Source organism: Pelodiscus sinensis, chromosome 5 (genome assembly GCF_049634645.1).
Source record: "Pelodiscus sinensis isolate JC-2024 chromosome 5, ASM4963464v1, whole genome shotgun sequence".
Taxonomy (NCBI): domain Eukaryota; kingdom Metazoa; phylum Chordata; order Testudines; family Trionychidae; genus Pelodiscus; species Pelodiscus sinensis.
Window position 1 is genome coordinate 75,756,396 of NC_134715.1, and position 26,622 is coordinate 75,783,017.

Sequence of the window (26,622 nt, forward strand, 5' to 3'; positions counted from 1 at the left end):
GTTCAAGAATTACCTCATCCAGAGCCTCCACCTCCCAGTGTTCTATCCCAAACCTTATGACTTGAACAGAGCCAGGACATGGCACTCTCTCAATATCCCCTTGCACTGGCCTTCTACCTCCAAGGCATGTGGGCACTCCTAACCTCATCCAGACTTTTATTGCCATTGCCAAACACTGCCAAGACCAATCCCGCTCCTCGCAGCACATCTCCAAATGGGTCTCCCTTTGTATTTATGAATACTGCACTCTCCAGCATACTGACACCTCCTGGGCTCCCGGCTCATTGTACACGAGCACAAGCTGTCACATTTGCCTGCCTGGCAGATGTGTCATGGGAGGATGTTTGCCTCGGCAGTGGCAGGTGATGCAGTCATCAGCCGTGATGTCTTGCAGTCGGTGATGCATCCTTGCACCCACCTCCGTACTGATCATTACTCACTCATATTTGGAATCCATATAGGAACCATCACTCTCTAGGATGAGGAGAAGGTTATATACCTGTAACTGGAGGTTCTTTGGGATGTGGAGTCCCTATTATATTCTAATAAAGTGGTGGGCAGCAGGCTGCATGCAGTCTACTGGGACTCTACCTGCGGCCCACAGACCCCATTTTTGCCTCTCTTCCCCCACATGCCTCTCATGCACTCGGGCATTGCAGCCCTGAGCTTCCTATTTCTCCCTCTCCCTCCCAGCACTTTTGGAGTGCTGTGAATCTGCTGATTCCCACTCAGTCTCCACTCCTCTCCTTCCACCTCAGAACGCTGCGAATCAGCTGTTAAGTGTCTTGGCTATATTCACGAGGGCAAAGCATGTGTGGCTCAACAAACACCACTACAGAACTATTCTGGCACATGTGCATCTCTGTTTGGAATCCAAATAGAGACCACACACCTGGAAGAGCCTCTAGTTACAGATTAGTAACCTCCTTTTTTTAGGGCCCCTCGTGTTACTCTCAATATTTTACCAAGCATAAGTGTGACAGGGTAGCCCCGCCCTCGGCGGAGAGCCCCGCACCGGCCGCCCTGTACAGCGGGAGGCGGAGCGCCCCCCGCCGCTGCCCGCGGTGTTCGGCGGCGGCGAGGAACGCGTTGGCCTCCGACGCACCGGAGGACGTCATCCGAGCGCGCCGGAGCCTAGACCCCGTTGCCCTGGCAACGGACAGACGCCCCGGCGCGGAGGGCGGGGGCGGCGCAGGACGCCGCGGCCGCGCCCCCGGCGCCAACTTTAAAATGGGACCGCGGCCCCAAGGGAGGGGAGGACCGCCGACCGCGGGCGGAGGACAGCGCCGTGGAGAGCGGCGCAGAGCAGCGCAGCGCGGCTCCGCACCCCGCCGCACAGCCCCACACCGGACAGGGGAGCTACGCCGCGACAGCGGACTACCCCCAGGCTCGCGGGTACCCCTGACGGCGGCGAACTGGTGAGCTCGGGAGCACGAGGGGAAGGAAGCAGCCCAGGGTAGAGTCAGGGATGACTGGTGGGCTGGCGAGTTAAGGGGTCGAACCCCGTCAGCCGGGTTCGGGTCACTTGGACCAGAACCCTTAGGGCCCTGGGCTGGGGCCCGTGAGAGTGGGCGGGCCCGGGCCCCCCTTCCCCTCCTGCGTTGTTGCGGGGGGGAAACCGAAGACGAAAGCACGGAAAAGACTAGCCGAGGGAACTCGAGACTCAAGGACCATAGCGAGCCCTCTGGGCAAACGCCGCGGGGCGGCGTGGGGGCGTCACAGATGGTGGAGAATGTGGGCATAGTGGGGATCCTACCCCGGATGTAAGGGGTGATTATAAAAAAAAAAAAAAAAAAAAAAAAAAAACCCTACTCACGAACCCAGCCCCCCCCCCAGGAAGGGAAAGGGGGTGTGAGAAGGCTTGGGGAGCACTAACAGGGGGGTGTTTTGTGGTGTTTTTCGGAAAAAGGGGAGTGAGAACTGCACCGGGACACGCCATGGATCCGGCGCAATTCATGGAGTGGGTCAAGGAGACCCAAAGGCAAAGCCAACAGCAGCAGTCAGCCTTAATCCAGCAGCTCACCACCCAGCAACAAGAGCAGCAAAAACAACTGATCCGGGAGGTAGCCGAGCAAATGAAGGCGCAACAGGAAGAGTGGATGAGACGATATCCACCGGCAATGGTGGCCCCCCTGAGTCCAGCGTGCCCCGAAGAGGAGGGGCCAGCCGGAGAGGGGGAGGTGGTACGCCTGCCCATACGGCTAACTAAGATGGGGCCGGCTGACGATCCTGAGGCATACCTCGCCACCTTTGAGAGGGTGGCGACGGTAGCCCGGTGGCCAGAATCCCACTGGGCTACAATACTGGCCCCATACCTAACGGGCCCGGCTCAGTTAGCATATAGGGGTTTAAGTGACCGCGAGGCCCTACATTACTACCGATTGAAGGAGGCCATACTCGACCAAATGGGGATCACGCCTGAGACGCACCGCCAGAAGTTCCGGGGTGAACCCTACAGCGCCGAGGTTCGCCCCCGGGCCATGGCCCAGAAGCTAAGAGAGGCCGCGTGGCGCTGGCTGGAGCCTGAGCAGCACACGGGGCCCCAGGTGGCAGAACAAGTCGTCCTGGAACAATTCGTCAACATCCTCCCCGCCGGCGGACAGCGATGGGTCCGCAGACACCATCCCTCCACCCTCCAGGAAGCCGTGGAGTTGATGACAGACTATGAGGCCGCCGAACGGGCCGACGGGCGCGACCGCGGGCGGAAAGCCACCCCCTCACCGCGTCTCGACATCGGACGAGGAGTCCAAAGGAGAAGGAGCCCAGAGAGGGACGGGCCGCGGAGATGGGCCGCCGCAGCGAGGCCAGCGCGGGGCGAGGAGGGGCCACGGGAGGCACCGCAACCCCGGCCTGAACCCCCCCGGCGTCAGAGGCCGGGCACCCCACCTCCGGCCCGCGGGACCTGCTTCCGCTGTGGCCAAGAGGGGCACTTCATCCGGGACTGCCCCTATATGGACTGCTCCTACGCCCAGGCCTTGGCGGGGGCCGAACCTGAGGCCAGCGACGGGCAAGGTAGGATATTAAGGACCGTAGGGATAGGGGGTAAGACGGTGGTAGCCCTTGTGGACTCTGGCTGCAGCCAGACGATTATAAGAGCCGATCTACTCCCGGAGGGAGGACCACGGGGCCCGCCGGTCTGGGTGCAGTGCGTACACGGCGATTCCCACCAATACGCTACTGCGTGGGCCCAGATATCGGATGGGGACCGCCAAGAGTGGTGCTACGTGGTGGTCGCCCCTAGGCTAGTGTACCCCGCGCTCCTAGGACGGGATTGGCGGGGCTTCCGCCGGGCCCTGAACGCATGGCGGGAACGAGGGCCTCCCCAGAGAGAGGAGGGTATGATTGGGGACCCCCGCCCCGGCCCACGAGAGGGCGAGACAGAAGGACCGCGAATACTGGAGCTAGTGGATGGTGACTTTATACAGGAACAGCGGGAAGATCCGTCACTCCGACATGCATGGAGTGCCGCCCGGGATCCGCAGGACGAGGACGCTCCCCAGGCCGACAGGCCGACCAGCCCCTACTTTGAGGTACGACACGATCGGTTGTACCGGGTGGACGGAGGGCAGGGGGGCGATTCAGGGGCCGAGCAGTTGCTGGTGCCAAAAAGGTACCGACAACGCCTCATGGAGCTAGCCCACGCTAACCCCTGGGCCGGGCACCTGGGGGCAGAAAAGACTGTGCAGCGTATCATTCGGCGGTTCTATTGGCCGGGCATCTTCCGCGAAGTACAGGACTTTTGTGGCTCCTGCCCCGAGTGCCAAAAGGTTAGGCCGAAGGGGGTACCCAAAGCCCCCCTGGTGCCGTTGCCCGTGGTGGGAGTGCCCTTCGCGAGGGTCGCCATGGATATAGTCGGCCCGTTGGATAAATCCAAAACCGGGCACCAGTATATTTTGGTGCTATTAGACTATGCAACACGATATCCGGAGGCCATCCCGCTCAGAAACGTGCACGCCAGCACCCTTGCCGCGGAACTCGTGAAGATTTTTGCCCGAGTGGGGCTGCCGGAGCAGATTCTAACCGACCAAGGGACTAACTTCACCTCGAGACTGATGAACGAGTTGTGTAAGTTGTTGCGGATCGAGCGGCTGAAAACGGCCATCTACCACCCCCAAACAGACGGGTTAGTAGAACGTTTTAATCGAACGCTAAAGGAGATGCTAAGGAAGTTTGTAGGGCAGGAGCCCCGGGATTGGGACGCGTTGTTGCCAGCGCTTCTGTTCGCGATACGGGAGGTGCCCCAATCCTCTACAGGATTTTCCCCGTTTGAACTATTGTTCGGCCGACACCCGCGGGGGATACTAGACATTATTCGGGAGAATTGGGAGGAACAGGGGACCCGAGTGCAGGGGTCGGTACAGTATGTCCTGAACCTCCGGGAAAAGCTGCACAGGCTAGGGGAGTTCGCGAAAGAGAACCTGGAGCAAGCCCAAGCCAAGCAAGCCCGGTACTATAACCAGGGAGCTCAGTTGCGGGTGTTCGACCCGGGCCAACGGGTCCTGGTGCTGTTGCCGACCCCCGGCTCGAAGTTGTTGGCCAAGTGGCAAGGGCCCTTCGAGATCCTGAGGCGTGTAGGGGACGTCGATTATGAGGTTAAAGTGTCAGGGAGGAAGAATGACACACGCATTTACCATATTAATCTCTTGAAAGCCTGGAAGCAACGGGAGGCCTGCTGGATCAACCCAGTGCCCCCCGACCCGGAGTTAGGACCCGGGGACCTCGACGGGGCAACCCCGCCCCAGGCCTTCCCCACAGGAACCGACCTAACTGAGGCCCAGAGGAATGACCTGGAGGAGCTGCTACGGACCTTCGGGGATGTCCTGACGGCCGAGCCGGGGCAAACCACCCTCATCCACCACCACATAGAGACGGAACCCCGGAAGACGGTGTGTGAACGAGTACGGCCCGTGCCCCGGCGGATGTGGGAGACGGTGCGAGGGGAGGTGCAGAAGATGCTCCAGTGGGGAGTCGTGGAGGAATCCTTCAGCGAATGGCGCAGCCCTATAGTGCTCGTCCCGAAGCCCGACGGATCACTACGATTCTGCATCGACTTCCGTAAAGTCAATGCGCAGTCGCGCTTCGATGCCTACCCCATGCCACGGGTCGACGAACTGCTAGACCGGCTCGGAGGCGCCCGGTACCTGTCCACTTTGGATTTGACCCGAGGATACTGGCAGATTCCCCTGACGCCGACCTCCCGAGAGAAGACGGCCTTCTCGACCCCATTTGGGCTTTACCATTTTACACGAATGCCCTTCGGGCTACATGGCGCCGCCGCGACGTTTCAGCGCCTTATGGACCGGGTACTGAGAGAACAGGGAAGATGGGCGGCCGCCTACATCGACGACATCGTCGTGTACAGCCAGACATGGGGCGAACACCTCCAACACGTAGGGGCCGTGCTACAGGCTCTGCGGGAAGCCGGCCTGACGGCGAACCCACGAAAGTGCCGCTTCGGGGAGAAGGAGGTAGTCTATCTGGGGTATGTAGTGGGAAGGGGTCAAATACGTCCCGTGGTAGAAAAGGTTGAAGCCTTGAAGAGCTACCCCCCACCCAAAACAAAGAAACAGGTGCGCCAGTTTCTCGGGTTAGCCGGATACTATCGGCGTTTTATCCCAAACTTCGCAACGATAGCAGCGCCGCTAACGGACTTAACTCGGGCCGCGATGCCCCAGAAGGTAGGCTGGTCGACCGAGTGCGAGGTAGCCTTTCAGAGGTTAAAGGAAAGTTTAAGTCGCGACCCCGTATTGGCCCAACCTGACTTTAACCTCCCCTTTACGGTCCTAACAGACGCCTCCGAGACGGGGATCGGAGCGGTCCTCTCGCAGGGTGAAGGAGAGGAAGAACACCCGGTGGTGTACATCAGTCGCAAGCTCTTCCCACGGGAGCGTCGCTACTCGACCATTGAGAAGGAGGCCCTTGCGGTAAAGTGGGCCTTAGACATGTTAAGATACTATCTTTTAGGGGGACGGTTCAAGGTGGTCACGGACCACGCCCCACTCCGGTGGATACAAACTATGAAGGACGCGAACCCGCGCCTGATGCGGTGGTACCTGGCCCTCCAGCCATACGCCTTTGACGTGGCCCACCGACCTGGCGCGCAGCATCAAAATGCGGACTTCTTTTCGAGAAGGTACGAGGCAGACTCGGAAGAAGAGGGAGGGCAGTTAAAGGGGGAGGTGTGTGACGGGGCAGCCCCGCCCTCGGCGGAGAGCCCCGCACCGGCCGCCCTGTACAGCGGGAGGCGGAGCGCCCCCCGCCGCTGCCCGCGGTGTTCGGCGGCGGCGAGGAACGCGTTGGCCTCCGACGCACCGGAGGACGTCATCCGAGCGCGCCGGAGCCTAGACCCCGTTGCCCTGGCAACGGACAGACGCCCCGGCGCGGAGGGCGGGGGCGGCGCAGGACGCCGCGGCCGCGCCCCCGGCGCCAACTTTAAAATGGGACCGCGGCCCCAAGGGAGGGGAGGACCGCCGACCGCGGGCGGAGGACAGCGCCGTGGAGAGCGGCGCAGAGCAGCGCAGCGCGGCTCCGCACCCCGCCGCACAGCCCCACACCGGACAGGGGAGCTACGCCGCGACAGCGGACTACCCCCAGGCTCGCGGGTACCCCTGACGGCGGCGAACTGGTGAGCTCGGGAGCACGAGGGGAAGGAAGCAGCCCAGGGCAGAGTCAGGGATGACTGGTGGGCTGGCGAGTTAAGGGGTCGAACCCCGTCAGCCGGGTTCGGGTCACTTGGACCAGAACCCTTAGGGCCCTGGGCTGGGGCCCGTGAGAGTGGGCGGGCCCGGGCCCCCCTTCCCCTCCTGCGTTGTTGCGGGGGGGAAACCGAAGACGAAAGCACGGAAAAGACTAGCCGAGGGAACTCGAGACTCAAGGACCATAGCGAGCCCTCTGGGCAAACGCCGCGGGGTGGCGTGGGGGCGTCACAATAAGGAATGGAACAATTCTTCCATTCACCTGTCACCTCTAGGGGAGATAGATTAACTACAGTGACAGAACCCTTCCCATCACTGTAATGCAGTGTTCTCCAACCTTTTAAAGCACAAGATCCCTTTTTGAATTTAAGTGCAATCCAGGATCTACCTCAAACCCAAATACTCTTGCCCTGCCTCCTTTGTACCCCTTCTCTAAAGGTTCCACCCCCTGCTCACTCCATCCTCCCTCCCCCATCCTCACTCCCTTTCACTAGGCTAGAGCTAGGGTTGCCAGATGGTTTAACCAAATATACCGAACATCCCCTCTCCCCCCAAAAAAGAGGGGAGGACCAAAGTTGTTGGGGGGGGGGGGCGAAAGGAACCAGAGAATTATTAAGCAAAACAAATTAAAAAAACAGCATGACCCCTTTAAGAACAGGAGGTGTTGTGCTCTTTCTCTCCTAACCAACAGCTGGTGGCCATCTTTCCTCCCTCCATGCTCTGGGCCAGACAGTTCCCCTGCAGAACCAGGCGGGGAGGGGGTGCCCGGGCCAGATTGCTGACTGTGTGTAGGGTTGCCAGGTGTCCGGTATTGACCCGGACAGTCTGGTATTTTCGCCCCCCTGGCTGGGAAAAAAATCAGAAAATACCGGACATTTTTAATGTCCGGTATTTTCTGAAATTTTTTACTGGACAGGAGCTGAAAATATCGGACTGTCCGGGTCAATACCGGACACCTGGTAACCCTAACTGGGGCCCACGAAAGCTCATCACCTAATAAACCATCTTGTTAGTCTTTAAAGTGCTACATAGTCCTGTTTTTTGAATAAGCACATGCTTATTGGATAGTTCACTAGTTGCTTACATCCCTAATCCTGAATGTATCTGGCCCACTGTCACTAACAATGGAGATGTGAATTGCAAAGATACAGTGTGAAGTGTTCAGGATGTGGGGTTAAGTAGCTTTTATTTGGGCCCAAAAATGTTAGTATCTTTTATAAGATGAATTCATAGGTATCTAGGAGCTTTGTTTTTACTGACGTAATGAACTGACAGGAAAAATTTTCCTCATGAAAGAAACTTGTGTTAATTAACTGGTCAGTGAGATGGTTGCAAGTTAATATGCCCACCTCTTCCTCAGCTAATTTTGTTTGTTTATGAGTATCTCTCTATTTATCTAAAATATACAGATAGTCTACCCTCTTTATTGTGTTTACATTGTGGAATTATGGGTGAAGCATCTTTAAATTAGTAGTGCAGTAGTGTACTGGGGAAGAATATTTAATGAACAGGTTGACCTGGAAGGATTCAAACATTACAACATGTTGCATGGATAGGTTCATGTGTTATAAACAGGGAAGAGTCTCTATTGCTATATGCATGCTTTTTTTTTGTAGCAGAATAGCGTTAGCGACAAGGTCCATCTGGCCCGGCTACCCAGCTGTCTCTCTGTTGATTGGTTACAACGGGACTTCCTAGGACCGTCCTTCAGATTGCTTTTTTTTTTCCAGGGCATCTTCAGCACTGCTGTGCTGAGACAAGGAGACTGTGTTTTTGCTGTTTGCATCCAACATGCAAAACACAGGTCTAAATTTTTAATTAGCTAGAGCAAGTGGTGAAAAGAAAAAAAGTAATGTAACAAGCCTCCACAGAGAGCAGCTGGGATGTGTTGCCATGACAACAAGTTCAGTAGGCTGCCAGCTAACATGTCAATGGGCAATGCAGGGAGGGAGCTTTCAAACCGTGCCTGCTAGCCACAATGTGATTGGTCACGCCTCTCTTGTCTTTGTATAGACTAGGGTATGCTGGGTAAGACCCAGAGTGATTGCTCAATTTGTCTCAAGGCTGCGGTGAGGTAATGCTTCTGAATCTTGTGGGATTATGAAGTGGATCTCTGAAAGGCTGCAGCATAGAGTGTTTTCATTCCCTTTTGAATTAATAACCCACTGTATCATATTTAAGAAGTGTTGTAATTGTATCTGGCTGTATTGATATGTAGTCTGTATTGATATGGTAGAAGGCAGGAATACGAGGTGCACATTCTAACTTTTAGCTGCAAGCAGATCTGAGGATGGATGAGCTGCTTTTAGAATAATCTTGTAAATCTGAGAGTGAAGTTAAGGTGCTGAATCCCTTTGTAACTCATAATAAAAAGCTGTTATGGGGGAGGGATAGAAAAATTGGAATTGCATTCTCACCATTTACTCTTTCACTTTGGCTGATTTGAAGAGGTGCTCAGCAGCCAATAGGATGATGAAGGTTCTGAGGTTGCATTGGCATCAGACACACTACTGAGCAGGCTAATTCTTTACTCTTTGCTACTGGAAATTTAAATAGCCTTGTTGCTTTTGTATGCAGGTTGGCACTAAGATTAGATTTCCTCATTCTCTGTTACTTGAACACTATATTAGTCTCTTTTTGGTAAAAAGTAGGTAGAGGCTCTGGAGTAAGCAGCCACAACCCAAGGTATGTCAACACAGCAAAAGCTGTGCTGGACTAACATACTATGCCAGCCTAAGTCTCACTAGCCTGGGTAGCAACAACAGTAAAGATAGTGAGGCATTGGCTGCAAGACAAGTTAGAGAGCGGAGTATATAGGTAGAGTCAATGCTATGCTGTCTTTCATTATTTTGTTACCTGTGCTAAGTGGATTCAAGCTAGTTAGTGCACAGCTTTTGCTGTGGAAACGTACCCATAATTGAAAAAAGCAGCTTTACCATTCTATAGTAGGGCTGAATTTAACTCTGTATCTGCATGTCTGTAGGTTTAGAAAGTTTTTGGTGTCAGTGGTAAAATAAGCAACTCCAATGCAGTTTAGGGACGACTTCTTAGCAGTACTCTGGATCTTTGGATGCACTGCAGGTTATCAAAGCACAAAATATATTCTTTGGTACATATTACAAAAATGCATGAAATAAATTTGCCAAAAGAGATCTGGTGATCAGCCAGTTATTACCTACAATCTGAATCTCTCTGGTTTGGGTCATTCTGCCAAACCATAGATAAGCTGGACCAGAGAGACCTGGAAGCTGGGAATCTGGCGGTGGCCAGGAGCAGAGCCCAGAGTCCGGCAAGATGGGGCACCGGGGCCAGAGGAATCTGCAGACCCCGGCAGCCCCGGTGCAGGGAGCCCAGTGCTTGGGACCAGCAGTGAAGCCCATTCCCTAGGAAGGCAGCCCGGAGTCCGTCAGCAGAGGAGCTGGAATTGACCTCCCCTGGTCCAGCAAACTCCCTTGTTTGGAACTAGTCAGGTCCCAATGGTTCCGAACCAGGGAGGTCCAACTTGCTGTGCACCAAGTCTACGAACCCTTTCTAGAAGAAATCTTGATTTGACACTACAGAGTCCCAAACCTCTTGCAAATGTAGAATGGAAATTGGCACGACCCCCTGTACTTCTAAAGGTGAAACACTGCTCTTTTGAGGAGGAATAGGATACAAATAGACTTTTTGTCCTAATCCTGGGAAAGTCGCAAGACATTTTCACACCATAAAACTCCACTAAGAATGCATCAGAGTGTAAGTCACTGCTCATAAACCTGTCTTTCTAGAGCCTCCTTCCCCTCTGTTTTCTTTTTATCAGGCCTAGGAATCAAATACTCAGGTGTAGTCTGGGTGCTTGTAAAAGCCTAAGACCTAATTCACTGTCTCTCCACTCTGCAGTTTCATGCAAACCTTCAGGTTTCCATAGGAAATGTAATCGCCTCTGTCCGTGTGGAGCTCAGCAGTCAGAAGACCTACCGCATGATTTACAATACTGTGATTAGTGTTGCCACTTGAGCTCAGGACTAGGGATGTGAACAGATTAACTGGTACCCGGGAGCAGCCCGCAACCTGGTGCAGGTAGAGGACTGCTCCAGCCCTGCGAGGGTTGGGAGCTGCCCCCTCCTACATGGAGCAGGAGACGGCTGCCTATGTGAAGGGGGACGGGGAGCAGGAGTCAGCCTCTTCATGCACTGGGCTGTTGGCTCTTGTTGCCATTCAGGCCTCCCCCTGCCCCCATGGGAGAGCCAGCAGAAGCAGCCAGGAGCCTCGTGCGTGGGGGAAGGGGGACGAGGAGTAGGAGCTCCCCCCCCCCATGCTCACAGCTGCTGGCTCCTGCTGGCAGCCCCTCTGCATGTCCGTGGGGCCCCACAGGAGTGGGACCCCAACTTAATTGGTTAACCTGTTAACTGATTTTACATTCTGAGTCAGGATGGCATTTTGTGGTTTTGTCTTGGTTCTGCGACCTCTCAGAAAAAAATAATATTTATTAGGAACTGACAGTATATCTGTGATCTGATCAGTTGTCCTGTTTGCCTGGTCAGCTGCTAAAATAAGGAGAAGACAGGTGGCACAATGATTATATGTTTTAATTGGTGTATGTTCTTTTTAATTTTTATTTGTGTGCATTTTAATATTTTAAAATACTCGGGTTAATTTGTTTTATTGTAATATATTTTGATTTTGCCACATGGGCCTATGGCTAAGCCACAGTTAATAATGACTTGAGTAGGTTTCCACAGAGTATCAGTCAGTTCTGAATTTGGCTTGTCAGCTTATACCTACCTGCTCTACATTTACCCAGGATGGAGAGGCCATTAGGTGGGAAGAATTGGAGTTTGGAAAAACTGAAAACTAAAAACTGAATAATTAATTTATTTAGAAAACATTTGTATATCGTATTATTTATTGAGCAGAAAATCATTGAAATAATTTATAATTGAAAAGTAAATAATGTTGTTTGGCATGTAACGTTGTATCTCTTATAAGTATTTTTTCCTTTAACAGTAATTCTTATAATAGGGCTTCCTGTTACTGCAGGAAAAGTGCAGCACATTCGCCAATTTCCTTATAATGATTGGTGTTTCTTGCATTTTCAATCCACTGTGAATTCTTTATCCAAGATGCAAGCAGGTTATATATATATATATATAAAAAAAAAAACATTTAGGGGGTAGTCTCCTAACCTGGATTTCCTCACAAAGCTACTGCCACTGTTGAGATGAAGTGCTTGCAGATTTCCCATTCCTTTTTGACTCTTGGGTCACTTCCTCAGATTAGGTGTCTACCTACTCTGAATTTGCCATTGAAATCTGTGCACAATCTGGCCAGCGAAGGATTCCAGGAGAACAGGATGCCTGTAAAATACTTTTATGAAACCAAATGATAAAGAGAGAGCAAAAATTCTGCACTATGCTCCAGAATCCATTTACCCTGTGGTAGCTCTGGAGATAGCTGCCAATTCAGTGGGTCCCTAGGAAGCCTTGAAAAAACCAGCATCTTATTTCTCCAGTGCCCTTGAAAAAGGGGGACAGTTCAAGCAAAGACTGTTTTCTGAGCCAGTCATTTTCAGCAATCCCATAGCTGCTGTTATTTTAAATAAGTCCCATCTCTCTGACAGGGCAGCTTCTCATTTTCCTTAATCCTTCAGTAAAGTCATAATCCTGTATTTGTGACCTCAGAGTCTGTTGCTATGGAAAATAGAGTGATATCACAGAGCTGGTGTTGTGACTTCACTGTAGATTGGAGCAATTGGCTGGGAGCAATTGGCTGAGAGACAAGCCTTTCTGTATGGAGGAAAAATCGTGCATTTCTGATATTGTGCTATAGACCTTACATCCATCAGCAGACTCTAAGCTACAATAGAGACCTATTTGAGTCTCCTGCTGTATGGCAAGAAGGCTTACATAGTGGATAAGGCTGTTGATGACGTTTTATGTAGTTAATAAATGCAAGAGAGAGTGAAGTGAGTAGTTATTACACACTACAGGTTGTACCTCCCTGGTCCAGCCCCCTCCAGACCCAGTTGGTCCCGAACCAGGGAATTTGCCTGACCAGGGGAGGTCAGTACAGGAGGTAAGGTCCACTTTCCCCCGGGTGCCCCAGGGACTCTGTTTTTCCCCAGGCAGCTTCACTGCTACCCAGGACTCTGCTTTCCCCACAGCACCAGGTGGAAGGGAGCTCTACTTTTCCCCCCGCGGCTTATTTGCCACCAGGGGCTCTACTCTCCTGCTGGAGTTCTTCTTTCCCTGCAGTGGCCAGGGAATTCACTGCCTTCTGGAGTTTCTCTCCCTCCCCGGGGGGAGGGGGGAAGAGGAGGAAGTCCATTCTCTCTTGGGTGGCTTTGCTCCCGCCTGGAGATCCGTGCTCCCTCTGATAGCCAAGATCTCCGCTTTCTCTCCAACAGCTCTGCTGCTGCCTGGGGGCTCTGCTACTGCCTAGTGGCTCTTCACTCCCCCCAGCATCCTGCTGCCTCCCGGGCCTTCATGGTCCACCCAGCAGCTTTGCTGCTGCCCAGGGAGTTCCACACTCCTCCAGGCAGCCACGCTGCTGCCCGGGACTCCATGTTCCACCCAGTGGCTCCTCACTTCCTACAGCAGCCCTGCTGCCACCTATGAGCTCCAAGCACCACCGAGTGGTTCTGCTGCCACTTGAGGAGTCTCCGTGCTCCTCCCAGCGGTTCTGCACCCCCGCTATGTCCCAGGGGGCAGCTGCCCCCCCCCCATTGACAGGAATCTCCGCTCCTCCCTCTCTCTCAGACCCCGCCAAAAGACTGGGGGCTCAGAATTCCTGCCAGTGGCTTGGCTGCCCCCAGGGCTCCATCTCTGCTCCTGTCATGGGGATCATCCAACAGCACTGGACGAAGGGGTGTTGCCGAACCTGGAGGAGTCCAGATTATGGACTTCAACCTGTACAAAGCTGATCCTTTACTTGAGTGGAAAAGGTCACTCAACAAAGAAGAGGCAATTCAAATGTGATACATACAAGGCATTCTCATGCCTTAAAAGCTTTGCTAAGGAATGTGTCAAATAATAGAATCAATCTGCCTAAAAACCACTGATTTTTTTTTCTGACTTGGCATCTGTCTTTGCTATCTCCTTCTGTTTTCCCCTCCTGCTTCCTGTTTTCTAGTCCTTCTTTCCTTTCTCGCTGTTTATTTCCCTCTTCTTCCTGAGTGAAACTCTTGTACTTGACTTTTTTTTAGCTGCTCATGGACATTAAACAACTTACTTCATGACAACTTAAATTGTGATTCCATATGTATTGCTACATGAGATGCATTCTTAAAGGCATCTTTTCTCATAAACATATTGAATTGCTTGTGCATTTACCATGGGAGATTGCCTGTACAAATCAGGCATCTTGCTACAGAAGTTTCAGATTTTCAGTAAGTGTGCAAACAATTTTCAGTAAGTGTGCAAAAAATGTAGTGTGATCAGAAAGTATAACCTTCAGAAATATGCCCTGAGTAGTATGCAGTCTTTCTATATGAACTTGGTCTAACTTAAAGCTCTCTGTATCCAAGTGAATGATAAAAAAAATATATTTATTAGTAAAAGAGAGGGATTAGTAAATCCCGTATGACGAATAGTGAGGAAATATAGCAAGAAAAATTAAGGAATGTATTGCATTTAAAAGTTTTCAGTAATATGAAAATAAATCTTCTAACACTCCTCTAACAAAGTAATGACCATATGTTTCAACTAGCTTGATTGTATACATGTCACAACTGTAAGCTAAAGTACTGCTTCGGGGTGGATCAATTCTTATAATTTGATATTAATGCCTTATGCTTTTTGTAGATCATTGTAATGAGGAGACAGTGACCGGTATGGTAATGATTTGCTCAAACCCTCAGTCACCGCAAATGAAACCAGTAAATTGGTGGACAGTGATGGTTAACCAAAATGTGCTGTTAAGACTGACAGCTTATAGAGTTTCCAAAAAGTGACAGTCCTGTTATGAACATATTTATCGCTTAGGTTTAGGAGATCTGACTGGATTTTCTGAAGAGTGCTTTTGTGTTTTAGGAAATATGCATTGTAAAATAATTCTGTGTATGTTATTCAGTGCCTTCCAATCAAGACAGTGGTGATCAATTAGTGATGTTGACTTGTCCCAGGAAACTTTCATGCAGTTGTCCTTCAGTAATGAGGCCTAAATGAAAGAAAGTGATAACATACATGCAGTGAAACTTTCAAGCCATGCATAGAATCATAGAATCATAGAACTGGAAGAGACCTCAGAAGGTCATCAAGTCCAGCCCCCTGCTCTAGGCAGGATCAATTCCAACTAAATCAACCCGGCCAGGGCTTTGTCAAGCCGAGACTTAAACACCTCTAGGGATGGAGACTCCACTACTTCCCTAGGTAATCCATTCCAGTGCTTCACCACCCAACTAGTGAAATAGTTTTTCTTAATATCCAACCTGGACCTCTCCCACCACAACTTGAGACCATTGCTCCTTTTTCTGCCATCTGTCACTACTGAGAACAGCCTCTCTCCATCCTCTTTGGAACCTCCCTTCAGGAAATTGAAGGCTGCTATCAAATCCCCCCTCACTCTTCGCTTCTGCAGACTAAACAGACCCAAGTCCCTCAGCCTCTCCTCATAAGTCATATGCTCCAGCCCCCTAATCATTTTGGTTGCCCTCTGCTGGACCCTCTCCAATGCATCCACATCCTTTTTGTAGTGGGGGGCCCAGAACTGGACACAGTACTCCAGATGCGACCTCATCAAAGCCGAATAAAGGGGAATGATGACATCTCTGGATCTGCTGGCAATGCTCCTCTTAATGCAACCTAATATGCCATTAGCCTTCTTGGCTACAAGGGCACACTGTTGACTCATATCTAGCTTCTCATCCACTGTAACCCCCAGGTCCTTTTCTGCAGAGCTACTACTTAACCGGTTGGTCCCCAGCTTGTAACTATGCTTCGGATTCTTCCGTCCCAAGTGCAGGACTCTACACTTGTCCTTGTTGAACCTCATCAGATTTCTTGTGGCCCAATCCTCCAATTTGTCTAAGTCATTCTGTACCCTATCTCTGCCCTTAAGGGTATCTACCTCTCCCCCCAGCTTAGTGTCATCCGCAAACTTGCTGAGGGTGCAATCCATCCCCTCATCCAGATCATTAATAAAGATATTGAACAAAACCGGTCCTAGAACCGAACCTTGGGGCACTCCGCTAGAAACCGACCGCCATCCTGACATCGAGCCATTGATCACTATCCGCTGGGCCCGGCCTTCCAGCCATCTTTCTATCCATCTTACCGTCCATTTATCCAATCCACAATCCCTTAACTTGCTAGCAAGAATATTGTGGGAGACCGTATCAAAAGCCTTGCTAAAGTCAAGGTATATAACATCCACTGACTTCCCCATGTCCACCGAGCCAGTTACTTCATCATAGAAGCTAATCAGATTGGTCAGGCACGACTTGCCTTTGTGAATCCATGCTGACTATTCCTAATCACTTTCCTCTCATCCAAGTGCCTCAATATGGATTCCTTAAGGATCCCTTCCATGATTTTTCCAGGAACCGAGGTAAGACTGACCAGCCTATAGTTCCCTGGAACATCCTTCTTCCCTTTTTTGAAGATGGGCACTACATTTGCCTTTTTCCAGTCATCCGGGATTTCTCCCGATCTCCATGACTTTTCAAAGATAATAGCCAAAGGCTCCACAATGACATTTGCCAACTCTCTCAGTACCCTCGGATGCACTAAGTCCGGACCCATGGATTTGTGTATGTTTAGCTTTTCTAAATAGTTCCTAACCTGTTCTTTACCCACCACGGGCTGTCCATCTTCATCCCATCTTGCGTCACTTAGCGCAGATGTCCAGGAGCTGACCTTGTCCGTGAATACAGAGGCAAAGAAAGCATTGAGTACTTCAGCTTTCCTCACATCATCTGTCACTAGGTTACCTCCTTCATCCATTAGGGGCCGCACACCCTCTCTGATCACCTTCTTCTTGTTAACATGCCTGTAGAAACCTTTCTTGTTATCCTTCACATTCTTAGCCAGTCGCAATTCCATTTGCGCTTTCGCCTTCCTGATAACCCCCCGGCATTCTCGAGCTATACCTTTAAACTCCTCCCTGGTCATTTGTCCAAGTTTCCACTCTTTGTATGCTTCCTTTTTGTGCTTAAGATCACCAAGGATTTCCCCTGTAAGCCAGTCCGGTGTCCTACCATGTTTGCCTCTCTTGCTACGCGTCGGGATGGTTTCTTTCTGTGCCTTCAATAAGGCTTCTTTAAAGTACTGCCAGCTGTCCTGGACTCCTTTCCCCTTCATGTTAACATCCCAGGGGATTCTGCCCATCAGATCTCGGAGGGAGTCAAAATCTGCTTTTTTGAAGTCCAAGGTGTGTACTTTACTACTCTCTTTTCTTCCTTTGGTCAGGATCCTGAAATCTTCCATTTCATGATCACTGCTTCCCAGGTTGTCACCCACCTCCACTTCCCCTATTAGTTCCTCCCTGTTTGTGAGCGGAAGGTCAAGCTGCGCACGGCCTCTGGTCGGATCCTTCAGCACCTGTGTCAAGAAGTTATCCCCAACATTCTCCAAAAACTTCGTGGATTGCCTGTGTACTGCCGTATAGGTTTCCCAGCAGATGTCAGGGTGATTAAAGTCCCCCACGAGAACCAGGGCCTGCGATCTGGAAGCTTCGCTCAGTTGTCCGAAGAAAGCCTCATCTACCTCATCCACCTGATTCGGTGGCCTGTAGCAAACACCAACCACAACATCAAGGCTGTTGTTTGCTCCTTTAAACTTAACCCATAGACTCTCAACAGGTTTTTCTCCCTCTTTATGCTGGAGTTCAGAGCAATTGTAGTGCTCTCTTACATATAGTGCAACTCCTCCTCCTTTTCTCCCCTGCCTGTTGTTCCTGAACAGTCTATACCCTTCCACGACAGCACTCCAGTCATGCGAGTCATCCCACCAAGTCTCTGTTATCCCAATTAAATCATATTTCTTGGTCTGGGCCAGGGCCTCCAGTTCTTCCTGTTTGTTGCCCAGGTTTCTCGCATTAGTGTACAAACACTTCAGGTAACCAGTTGATCGTCCTATCTTCTCCATTCGAAACATGGGTCCTCCTTTCTTGCCCCTTCCTCTCTGCATTTCTTCCCGGTATCCGACTTTCCCACTCCCCTCAGGGTTTTGGTCACCGTCCCCCGACGAACCTAGTTTAAAGCCCTCCTCACTAGGTTTGCAAGCCTGCCTGCGAAGATGCTCCTTCCTCTCTTCGTTAGGTGGATCCCATCTCTTCCTAACAATCCTTGCACCCGGAACAGAGTCCCATGGTCGAAGAAACCAAAGCCCTCTCTGCGACACCATCTGCGCAACCACGCATTTACGTCCTCAATTTGACGATCCCTGCCCAGTCCTTTCCCTTCAACAGGGAGGATGGAGGAGAATACCACTTGCGCTCCAAATTCTGGGATCCTTCTTCCCAGCGCTACATAATCCGCAGTAACACGCTCAAGATCATTCTTGGCCGTATCATTAGTTCCCACGTGGAGAAGCAGGAAGGGGTAGCGATCCGAAGGTTTGATCAGCTTGGTAAGCCTCTCAGTGACATCCTGAATGCGAGCTCCCGGTAAGCAGCACACCTCTCGAGATTCCAGGTCCGGACGGCAGAGGGATGGCTCAGTCCCTCTTAGAAGGGAGTCCCCGACCACCACCACCCGTCGTTTCCTTTTGGGCGTGGTGGCCATGGAACCCCCATCCGTAGGACTACGCATCCCATGCCTTCCCGTAGATGCACTGACTTATTAAGAAGAAGCAGACTGAATTTTCAGTGCTAATAGTTACAGGTGTCATAGCCTGAAATTAGTACTTCCTTTTCGATTTTGGATGGTAATGTACCTCTGTGACTTGAAATCTCAGATCTGTAAACTTTTTCCAGCACCATCAGTTTTTAACTAGTTAGTCTACACATTTGTGGAATTGTCTATAATTAAAATTATAGAATCATAGAATACAAGGTCATCAAGTCCAGTCTCATGTACTTATGGTGGGACCAAGCACCAGATCTTTAATAATAATCTTTATTATAAAGATTTGCAGCTATTTTTCCTAAGATTATAGCTTTTGCTGAAATATTTGGCTTAATGTCAGTAATAAAATAATTGTGGAAAGACCTCTTAAGGTCACTTTTGGTGTTATGCTGATATAACTAGTACATTCCCTCATGTCTTAAGGTCAATTTCCTTCTTATCATGTTCCTCCAACCCTTTTAGATTCGAGTACGCCTCCATTCTGTGGAAGTGTTTTTAATAAAAACGAATCAGTGGGCTTTTAATTGTAGTCTTGGTGATATCCTGTTAGAGGATTTGAGTGCTTGTTCCTTTGCTGTTCTGGGGGTTTGTAGAAACTGATGGACCTTTTGCATACTATCTAAATATAATGGCACTGAATAAATGATTATTAATATATATGCTGTTTATCTCTTTAATTTTCTTAGAATATCTTCCTGAACTAGTTTTGATTTTTGTGTTCTGAAAGCATGTGAACAAGTCACTGTGGGGAGCAGTTTGAATATTTTCTTTTGAAACACCCTGCCCTTGTGCTCCTCCAAAGCATGTAAGAACTCATTGAAAATCAGTGAAGAATGAATACTCCCCAGGAGCGGCAGCTGGGCATTTTCATGAGAATGACTTGCCTATAGAAAATGCTCCCTCTGGCGGTTAGTTAGCTCTAGAGTTTGAGCTTCAGGGTGCAGTACAAGGCACTTTTGTTCTGTCAGGCTTTTAACTGAAACTTTTAACTGAGGCTTTTATTGAATCTTTTATGTGGCAGTGATGCTGGCATAAGCTGTTTGGAGGGTGAAGGTCAGTCTAGTGCATAAGGGCAAAAAGAAAACAAAACAAAAGCATCCACTCCATGCACAGGCAATGCATGTAAATTAGCTTTCTCCCCCTGTAAAGTAGCTGTATTCCCGCTCTATACTTTTTCTCCACTCAGCTACTCAAACTTGCCTTCCTTCTGCTTCACTGACACCAGTGATCTAGTGGACTCAGCCTTTCACAGCCTTCCTATTTCTGAGTTACTAAAATAATGTCTTACTGTTATTTGGTTATTTTTCAAATTATCTCAGCCTTCTTAACTGTTGTTCTTATTTGTCCATCAGCATGACTTATGCTAGATTTCCCATTTTTAAAAGGAATTAATTTGGCCCAGATAATCCCTTCTCTTTCATCATTTAGATAACATGTAGACAACTACACAATTAACCTATAAGACTGGGTTTATTGGTTAATCCTGTCACCTACATGCCTTAAGCCAGCTCCCCAGGAGCAGCGGATCTGCCTAACAACCCTGCTCCTCCTTCACTGCTGCCTCTGACACAGAGGCAGCATTGTGGAGGGTGTGGGGGCAGGCAGGAGCCGATACACATGGGGAGCCAGCTCCGTGGACTTGCCTCCCCAGCTACCTCGCACAGAGGCAGCGCAGGGTGGGGCTGGGGTGGGAGAACGACAGACGAATCCAGTGTTCATGGGGAGCCATCTTAAAGCGTGTAGTTGACAGGATTAACTGATAAGCAGAAAGAGGCTGCTCTGACATCCCACAGAGCAGCCTCTGTCTGCAGCGAGCCTGGGCCCACCATGGACAGATGCTGCTCCATGGTGGCAGCTCCTGTCTGTGAGGAGTCTGTATCAGAGGCAGCAACAGTGGGAGCTGGTCTGCACTGGAATCCGGTTTTTAAACTGGCTCCCCTCGTGAACCGGCTCCCACCTTCCACCCCGTACTGCTGCCAGTGATATAGAGGCAGCAGCGCAGGGTGGCAGGGGACTCTCCGGGAGTTGGTTCGGGAGTGCACTGGCTGCTGGGCCACCTCCAGGGAGTATTGAATAGTCATATAACCACTACATTTTGATGTGGTTACATGACTATTCAGTTACATGCTACCACCCCTAATTTAGTCACATCATATTTTTCCTGTTTTCTTTCTTTTATTTCATGTATATGTTCTGGGTACTTCACTGAAATGGGGAGAGATGGCACAGGGGAGTTTCCCCAGACCATTTGCACCCCCAGCAGCAGAATAGACCCAGAAAGACCCAGTTCCAGGACTTTCAGAAGGCTAGCCCCTAGAGCAGTTCTAGCCTTCCAGAAGGGCTATCCAGGTACATTTATTGCACCCCAAAATAAGGTTGTGTACCATCAATCCCATACTGAGCTGCTGAAAGGCACTGTGCGATCTGGATCTCCTGGTCTAGCAATGTGACACTGTAACAGCCTCAGCACTGGGTGTGCGCCTTAAATCAAATCCAGGATTAACACTGTCATGAATTATGTTCCATTGTGAGAACATCAGTCGTGTTAATTATATGGGTAGAATGATGGTTGCCATTTCTTAACTAGTTCCACCCATTACTGCCTGATCCAATTCTTACGTACTATTTGGGTGTACTAAGGTGTATTATTTAGGTGTGTCCTTATATATATTTTAGATCAAAAGGTTGTTTTTCCAACCTCATGTTCTCCCATGGCATGCAGCCACTTTATATTAGCTGGAGGTGGCCATTATTATTGTTTTAATATAACTTTTCCATATGTATTCTCTGATCCTTCTCAGCATTTTGTTTTCACCATAATCTTACTGTTCCATTGGGCCAAAAATGAACCCTCATGAGCTGGTATTTGTCTTATATTGGCTTGGTGATAGTGTCCTCCACCCAGAAATAGTCTCTTAACAGTCTGTGGAATACTTTTTATAGCATTATTCCTGCGCCGTATGCATAGGTATAGCTAATAGGGAGGCCTTACCATATACTATTGATTCTTCCCAGGAGAAATGCCATTTTTATCATAGAATCATAGAATAATAGGACTGGAAGGGACCTCAAGAGGTCATCGAGTCCAGCCCCCCGCCCTCAAGGCAGGACCAAGCTCCACCTACACCATCCCTGACAGATGTCTATCTAACCTGTTCTTAAATATCTCCAGAGAGGGAGATTCCACCACCTCCCTTGGCAATTTATTCCAATATTTGACCACCCTGACAGTTAGGAATTTTTTCCTAATGTCCAATCTAAACCTCCCCTTCTGCACTTTAAGCCCATTACTCCTTGTCCTGTCCTCAGAAACCAAGAGGAACAAATTTTCTCCTTCCTCCTTGTGACACCTTGTGTTATGTTGTTCTCCTCCTAACGTCTGGTATTCTAATGCACACTTTTTTTGTTTAACAGTTCCCAAAGTATTTATAATATTGTGCCATTATTATTTACTCATCATTTACTAAAACTCATTATTTGTTCATTCTTCCTTGTTCTTAATGGATTTGTATAGTAGGTTTCCTTATATTACTCCATCCCTAACAGGCTTTGTCTGACCTGAGTGCTCCTCCACACCTATTGCTCTCAGCTTGTAGTTCAAATATTCACTCAAAAACCTCTGTTGTTTCCAGCCATCAGTTTCTGTTTTAGTTTTAGATGGAAATCAGCCCTAGTACCTAATGAAATCAACTTCTTTGTAGTGTTGTCTCTATGGATTGTTGTTTTCAGTTCTTTGAAGGAGTTAGAAAAAAAAATGGTGACTAGAAGGTTACTAGTATTTTCTTCCCACAAAGCTATGGGCTTGATTGTGACTCACTATAAGCAAATGAGTACGAGAAATTTTCCCTCCACACACTCATGTTCTCCTGCACAGGAGGTAGTCACAAAGGCACCCCAAGAGCATAAAGACATTTTTGGGGCATATGTGTGCTGTATTGTAAACCTCAGTTTACAATTGCAGGACACTGGTCTCGTAGCCATGTTAACACGTCCATACTGCACTATGCAGACCTTCTGACTCCTATCTGCAGTTTGAGTTATGTTTGCACTGCAAAATGACAGTGGAACCTGTCTCTGACCTTGCATGGTTCTAGGATCCACGTCTTGAGTACTTGCCACTGCAAGTCAGAGTGATTTATATCTGGATGAAAGAAGGATTTAGGCTTAAACCTGAGTCAGAGCCAACACTTAGTACGTAGTGTAGACATACCCTTCCACGCACACTAGTATTCCTCAATGAAAGATTCAGAGGGGAAGTCCTGTCAGACCTAGTTAAAATCGAAAAAGCAAAAAATAGAAATAAATTACAAATGCTCATCATTTCCACCCATAATGAAAAGTATTCCTTCCACGGGGGTAGGAGGTGGGGGAAGAGACCTAATAAACTCTTGACTGCTAAGCCTTTGGAGTGTCTAACCTATTTTAGTTGATTCCATTCCTGGCTTTTTCATCTGTTCTCACCCATGTAGGAAAGACTAGGCTGCTAAGGCTTCTGTGGTGCCAGGGGACACATGTTAAGGGGATTCCTTTTCACTGTGTGTAGGAGAGTCTTCTTTTTAATTGCAGTTATTCACCAGTCATTCGTTTCTAAAGCTGTAGCCATTGCAGCCCCATCTTTTGGATGGAAATTCTCCCACACTTTTCACCTGTCATTGGAAATAGAAGTGCACTGTTTTTTATTTGGGTCCTCTCCCTGATAACTCAGGGTCATCCCTCACCTTTAGGAATTCTTGTTGCTGGCAGGCTTGCTTTTCTGCTGGTTGCACCGTCCCCAGCTGCACTGAAAATGTCTTCTGGCTAAACCCACGTGGACATAGAAGTCTCTGAATACTGAACAGTGTGCAGCTAAACTAGCCCACATACAACAAAGAAAACCCCATAACTGGGCTCTGGGACTCTTCCATCATGCAGGGTCCTAGAATCAGGGCTGCAGCCTGAACCCAGAAGTCTGTACTGCAATCAAATAGCCCCATGGACAAAGCCCCGTGAGCCCAAGTCAGTTGGCATGACACCAAATCAGTTGGCACAGGCTAGCCTACGGTTGCCAGTTTTGATTAGACCTATTCCTAGAGGCTTCATCACATGATAACCTTTAATGAAAAATTAATCTTTAATTCCTGGAGAGAGGTTTTGTTTAGTTTTTTGCTGTGAGAACATACCCTTGGAGGTCAAGGTAACCTAGGAGAGATGATAATCATTTCTAGACATGCTCCCTTTCTCTGTCAGACTCGGCAGTTTAAGACTAGCATCAGCATCTCTTCATATGGGTTCCAGGTTGATACCATTAGTGAGTGAGACATCGGTCATTTTATTTGCCTTGGGTTAGGCAGGGTTGATGATTATTTTTTCTTTGTTTTCATGGCACATTTAGATATGTGATAAGTAAGGTTTTCCAAGACTTATTGGATATGAAATACTAGCTCTCTGAGCATGGCCGATATTAATATTAGCTACTGATAGTTGCTTGTCAACGGGAGAACTAAGCAGCAAGTGATGGCACTCAAGTCCAGGAATAAACTTGAGAAAAGGAGGCAGTGGGTGATAGAGACTGGAGTTTATGCTGGAAAGAAGAGGTGTCACGTAAGAGATTATAATGTAGCAGGTAAAATCCTTATGGGGATGAGGTGACCAAGGTAGCAAGTAGGGATATAAAAATAGATTAAAAATATAACACTACCCTCTAAAAATCATAGCAGAGTTCCATGTACTGCAGGCTTTATACTGCAGAGCCCACAGCAAAGCCCCGCTCTGGGAAGTCAGTGGGTAACCTGCAGTGAGGGGGCAGCAAGGGGGAGTGAGGTGGGAGCCAGTGCTCCCCTAGCCCTGCCGCCTCTGATAGAGCAGCAGAGGGTGGGGAGGGCAAGTGAGAGCCGATACTTGAGGGGAGCTGGCTCCGCAAACCCACAACAGAGCAGTCCCTGTCCATAGGGAGCTTAGAGCCCACTACGGACAGGGAGTGTTGCCATCCCGCACTGCTGCTTGTGATACAGAGGCAGCAGTGCGGGGTGGCAGCCGGCTCCTCAGGAGTGGGGCAGGAAGCTCACTGGCTGTCAGCCCCACATCTGGGGACTATCAAATAGTCATGTAACTGCTAAAATTTGATGCAGTTACATAGCTATTTGAGGAGTCCTGTGGCACTTCATAGACTAACTGAAGTGTAGGAGCATAAGCTTGCTTGTCACATACGAAAGCTTATGCTCCTACACTTCAGTTAGTCTATAAAGTGCCACAGGACTCCTCGCCGCTTTTGCAGATTCAGACTAACATGGCTACCCCTCTGATACATAACTGTTTGAATACACAATAGCTAACAACTCTAGTGTATACCTTTTACATGGCTAACTCAGTATCCAAACACATGGCTTCCTAGTAAGACCTTGATAAAAGTTAAACTTGGTCTTGTATACAGGCAGTCCCCAGGTTACGTACAAGATAGGGACTATAGGTTTGTTCTTAAGTTGAATTTGTACGTAACTCGGAACTGGCTCCAGATTCAGCCGCTGCTGCTGAAACTGACCAGGGGCTGACTACAGGAAACCCGAGGCAGAGTTGCTCTGCCCCCAGCTTCCTGGAATCAGCCACTGATCAGTTTCAACAGCGGCTGAATCTGGAGCCTGGGACAGAACAGCTGGGGCACTGCCGGGTAGGTCCCCCCAGGACCAACCCGGCAGCACCCCAGCTGCTCTACCCCAGGTGTCCACAACAAAAGCCTGGTCTGCTGGGGGGGGGGCCTAGCTGCACCCCCTCCTCCCCCCCAGCAGACCAGGGAGACCCGGAGCAGAGCCGCAGAGGCGCGGGACCCCGCCGCCTCCAAGGCTTTGCTCCGGGTGTCCCTGGTCTGCTCCGGGTGTCCCTGGTCTGCTGGGAGGGGTCCCCAGCAGACCAGGGACACTTCGAGCAAAGCCGCAGAGGCGGCGGGGTCCCGTGCCTCTGCTGCTTTGCTCCAGAGCAAAGCTTTGGAAGCGGGGACCCCGCCGCCTCTGCTGCTTTGCTCGGGGTGTCCCTGGTCTGCTGGGGGGTCCCCAGCAGACCAGGGACACCCCGAGCAAAGCCACAGAGGCGGCGGGGTCCCGCCGCCTCCAAGGCTTTGCTAGGGGTATCCCTGGTCTGCTGGGGACCCCCCCAGCAGACCAGGGACACCCGGAGCAGCTTTTCTCGCCCCGGCGGACGCGGTGGCGGGACCACTGCGCGTCTGGGTGGTCCCGCCGCCCGCGCGTTTCGGGGCGAGAAATGCCCCGTTCGTAAGTGCATAAGTCGGATCCGCGTAACTCGGGGACTGCCTGTACTGTTCTCTTGCATATTTGTAACTGCATGCGTTACAGGATTTTCTGGACTTGTGAGTCTATGTGCTTTTAAAGTGAGGGCACTAAGCAGAGCTTTAAAGAAAGATCCATATTAAGATGCCTTTGTTTTCTTTTTTTCCCCAGCCTCTTGCATATTATTTTTGTTTCCTTGACAGTTGAATATAAAATTTCTTCCAAATAAAAACAATTTAAACATTTTTTCAAAATGAATAAATGCATCCTTCTCCACCCCAAACAGTCTAAGTTATCCTGCACTTACCAAGGAAACGGAAGCCTCACATTGAGAGTGAGATGTTGACACAGTGACCTCATTCTGAACGTTACCTTCTTTGTCAGCAGAAGCAGCAGCAGCTCCACTGGCTCTCGGCACTTGGAGCAGTTTGACGATTTCTGCTGGCTCGTTGGCATGATTTCAGGGCTTGCTTTATTGTGGACCTAGCTGGTGAATGGGATGACAAGACGTAAGCTTGCAAGGACTTGTTCAACAATGTGAATTTTTGATAAACAGTTCACAGCTGCACAACTTTGATCCAGTGTACATTAGAACTAACTATCTGTATTATATACATAAGTCTGCAGCTTTCTCCAGACATGGAAAAGAAAAGCAAATATTTTTTGTGATTATAGTAAATGTGGGTAAGTGTGTGAGCTAAATTGCAAATTAATTTAGAAATAAATGCTTTCTGTGTATGTGTGTATTAAATCAGGAGTACATTCTGCTAGGTGTAAATTTTGTAGCTTGTCTCAGAGTTAAAGCTTTAACTTGTCTTCTTAATGCATGTAAGTGACTCTTTTGCCCACTTGGTGAGGAGACTGGTTTGTTACTTTTGTACAGTGCAGCGGTGTTTTTACAAAAGCA

General features: G+C 49.6%; 1 protein-coding gene across 13 annotated transcripts in view; it reads left to right on the forward strand.

Annotated features, from left to right (window-relative positions):
• STOX2 (storkhead box 2) overlaps nt 1–26,622 on the forward strand; it is a 229,832-nt gene that overhangs the window by 160,599 nt on the left and 42,611 nt on the right. For 3 of the 13 annotated variants that reach the window (XM_075930279.1, XM_006130166.4, XM_075930282.1), the window contains one exon: nt 26,100–26,399. The exons of the other annotated variants lie outside the window; for them this stretch is intronic. The gene's annotated coding sequence lies outside the window, so the exon portion shown is untranslated. The remainder of the gene's footprint in view (nt 1–26,099; nt 26,400–26,622) is intronic. 13 annotated transcript variants of the gene reach the window in all.